The sequence below is a fragment of the Epinephelus moara genome, chromosome 6 (genome assembly GCF_006386435.1).
Source record: "Epinephelus moara isolate mb chromosome 6, YSFRI_EMoa_1.0, whole genome shotgun sequence".
In the NCBI taxonomy this organism is placed as follows: Eukaryota; Metazoa; Chordata; class Actinopteri; order Perciformes; family Serranidae; genus Epinephelus; species Epinephelus moara.
In genome coordinates, this window is record NC_065511.1 from 44,595,947 (window position 1) to 44,599,816 (window position 3,870).

The 3,870-nt window shown below is 47.6% G+C and overlaps 1 protein-coding gene across 1 annotated transcript in view; it reads left to right on the forward strand.

Moving 5' to 3' along the window:
* Positions 1–2,315: 2,315 nt before the first annotated feature.
* Positions 2,316–3,870, forward strand: part of LOC126391845 (cortexin-3-like) — a 14,919-nt gene continuing 13,364 nt past the window's right edge. Inside the window, exon 1 of the mRNA XM_050046804.1 lies at positions 2,316–2,534. The gene's annotated coding sequence lies outside the window, so the exon portion shown is untranslated. The remainder of the gene's footprint in view (positions 2,535–3,870) is intronic.

Consider the following 3,870-nt stretch of genomic DNA (forward strand, 5'->3'; position numbering starts at 1 on the left):
CATGAGGAAGAAGTGGAAAGATCTTCTCAGCAAGGCAAAAAATACATCTCCTCCAACAAAAATCATCCAACTGGCGGGGGTCCTCCCCGAAAACCTCAATTTACAGTGACATCATTCTTGACGTATTGGGGGAGGATTCCCCTGCCTGGTGGGAAGGCTGGTGGTTGTGCTGCGTTGCAGCCCAACACAAACTGTAAATCTGGTGACAGCTCTTCAATAAGTTCAAACTGATCTCTCCTACCGAAGTGAAACCTCTCAATCAGCTCCTCGTCATTATATAGGCTATTTCCAATTGCTTCTGTCCCTAATTACCCTCTCCCGTCTAAATGCCCGCTCGTATACAGATGGTGGATGAGACGTGCCATAACCAAGTTGCGCTCTCTGCGCTCTAGAGCACATCAGCGCAGCTTGATAATGACTTTACACCTGCTCTTGACTAGGTGTAAGATTTACGCCCGGTCTTAGTGAGAAGAAGGCTTAAGCCCTGTTGGTGCAACCGGCGTAACTATTAGGTCGGACTTAGAACGCCAAGTTACGACGGACTTAGCTTAAGACCAGGCTTAAGACCAGTTGGTGCAACCGGCCTGGATCTTTCATCTGTTTTAAAAAGCTTTAAGTCTAAAATCAGAGGATTCAGTTTGTTTCTGTCTTTGTGTCCAACTCAGTGGACATGTCCTCATATTCACCTGCAGATGGGACAGGACAGAAGCATCCGTCCAGATGAAGAGGACAGACTCAGACTCCAGTCACTGTCAGACCTGTGTGACAGCAGAGACACGTCCTCTGTCTGTCTCAGCAGCTGCAGTCCTCTCTGTCCTCCACCAGGTGGAGACACTGCACAGTGTTTGGATATTTGGACACTGACAGTTGACAGAGGACATTATGTAACTTGAGATCTCCCCGGACTCCTCTGCACAGTCACTGTGTGACCTCTTGATGGACCGTCACGTCCTCCCTGAGCTCTGAGGGGACGTGGATCTGTCAGAAAGAGACAGCAAAGACTCTGAATCTGTCCTCCAAACATGGACAAGACAGCGTCCTCTGTTTGACATGCACATCACAGCTTCATCTCTAAACTGTCGACTGTCCTCCAGCCTGAGCAACCAGCAGTCCATCTGCAGCAACGTCTGTCCCCCTGTGTCCTCATGTCTGTCCCTGTGTGTCTTCATCCATGTCCCCCTGTGTCTGCATGTCTGTTCCCATGTCTGCGTCCATGTCCCCCTGTGTCCTCATGTCTGTCCCTGTGTGTCTGCATCCATTTCCCCTTGTGTCTGCATGTCTGTCTCTGTGTGTCTGCGTCCATGTCCCCCTGTGTCCTCATGTCTGTCCCTGTGTGTCTGCGTCCATGTCCCCCTGTGTCCACATGTCTGTCCCTCTGTGTCTGGGTCCATGTCCCCCTGTGTGCACATGTCTGTCCCTCTGTGTCTGTGTCCATGTCCCCGTGTCTGCGTCCATGTCCCCCTGTGTCCACATGTCTGTCCCTCTGTGTCTGTGTCCATGTCGCCGTGTCTGCGTCCATGTCCCCCCATGTCTGCATGTCTGTCCCTCTGTGTCTGCGTCTATGTCCCCCTGTGTCCACATGTCTGTCCCTCTGTGTCTGTGTCCATGTCGCCGTGTCTGCGTCCATGTCCCTCTGTAGGTGTGAGGGTGTAGCCAGCTGCAGATCTCCACAGAACACCTCTGTGTTCAGAGTGATCTCCAGCGGTGATGATTTTGAACTGGCTGTTTATTTCTGGACTTCACTGCATTTCCAGCAGCAGTCGTGTTCATTATTTTAATGATGTATGATTGTGCCTTCTGTAGACCTGGTGTATTTAATGGTGTATTTAATGATGTATTTAATGGTGTATTTAATGGTGTATTTAATGACATATTGTGTTTTTTCCAGCGGTGATTGTGGAAACAGAACGTCGTGTCTCTGAACCAGACATCACTGCATTTCCAGCAGTTAGTGACACCATCACCTGGTGGTGTTCACTGTGTCAGTGTTTAAAGCTGAAACATGATCTTCACCTGATACACAACAACATGCTGACAATGTTACATCATCATCATCATCACAGTAACACACGTTAATAACACAGGTAAAGACTGTGATGAGGAGAAAGGGACCTTTGACCTCCACTGATGTCTGACAGATTATTAGTGTGTGAAACTGTTTCCTGATGTGCGACAGATGTGATTCTGCCTCCGTCTACAGACCTGACACCTCTCCCCTCCTCTCTCCACCTGGAGGATTGCTATGGCAACAGGTTGCCAGTAGCGACGGGGTAGCTCTCCATCCTGCCTCCTGAGTGTCTGCGGGAAGAAGAGGCGCGTCAGGAGGAGCAGAAAAACACGCGCAGGCAGCGGAGCAGCGGAGGCGGAGGTGTTCCCGGATCACACACACACAACCAGGCTGAGTCCTGCGGTCCGCACAGACCCGTCACCGACCCGTCTCATCCGGTCCGAAGACATCAACAACAGAACCGACGCATCCGCCGGGATGGAGAGCCGCCGCTGACGGAGATCCCCGAGCTGCCCGGGAACAACAGGTTAGTGTGGACGGACCCGGTCTCCTCCTCTGTCGTTGTCTGTCCTCAGTCTCTGTCCTCAGTCTCTGTCCTCCGTGTCTCTGTCTTCAGTCTCTGTCCTCCATGTCTCTGTCCTCAGTCTCTGTCCTCCGTGTGACTTTGTGAAGGTGTGAGAGGAGCAGAAAACATTGTGTTTGATGCATCCACGTGTCGGTCCGGTTCATGCGGCTCCGGTCCGGCTCATCACGTGCACATGTATCTGTATTTATGTGTTAATATAAAGATGTTTTATTATTATGGCGGCTGGTGGTGTGGAGCTGGAGCTGGAGCTGCGGGTGTGTCTACCTTTGATGACTGTCGGATTGTTTGGATGGATCAGTGAGGATTCATGTTCTCATCAGCTCTGCATACATTCATTCATTCATTTATCACTGGATTTTTCTTTTTCATGTAGAACAGCGTCGTGTTTCTCCCGGTGTCGTCCTCCTTTACATCTGCAGCTCATTATAGGAAAATAGCATTGAAATATTTAGGGACTGTTCGTTACTCGTGAGGGGAGGGGTCGGTGCATGTCAGATATTTTAATTACTGGTGAGGGACTTATACTTTTATTTTGGCTGAGTGGGGGCTTACAGATTTAAATGGTTTATTTTAATTATTTTACTGCAGATTGTTAAAGACAAAAGAATATATGTTGAAGATATTTCTCCTCCTCTGCTATTCAGCACCTGTAAAGTGTGACAGTTTGTCTTTAAAAAAAAAAATTGATGATTTGATGATTGATTTTAAAGAAAATATACAGGCAGGTTTGAAAGACATGTTTTCTTTAAAAATCACTGAAATATCCGATGTTTTTTGGACACGTCATGTGTGATGAATGTTTCTGTCAGAAAAAAACAAAACTAATTAGATCTTAAAATAACGATATTTCATCAAAATCACTTTAGCAGTGATGTGGTTCACTTTCACACTGTGGTCTGTAGCCTATAGTTCGGCTTTAGCTTCTAACTGTCTTTGTCTTTTTAACCTGTTGTTGCTGCTGAGTCAGTTTGACATCCTGGATATATCCTCCAGACACAGACTGTAGACCCCTCTGTCTGCTGCTCTCTGACATCACTGCTTCACTTTTCCAAAAATATGATAATATTTCTTCAGTTAGTAACAGTGTGGGCTCCATGCTTACTGTGACAGCTTGTGGGACCATCACAAAGGGGCGGGGCTTAGCAAAGGGTCAGTTGTTCAAATCTGCAGGAAAGCCCAATCAGTCTTTTTTCAGCATTGGCAGTATAAAAACAAAATCAGGGAGTGCAGCAAAATGCCGCCTACCTACTTTTGTTTATACAGAATGTGCCTTTTT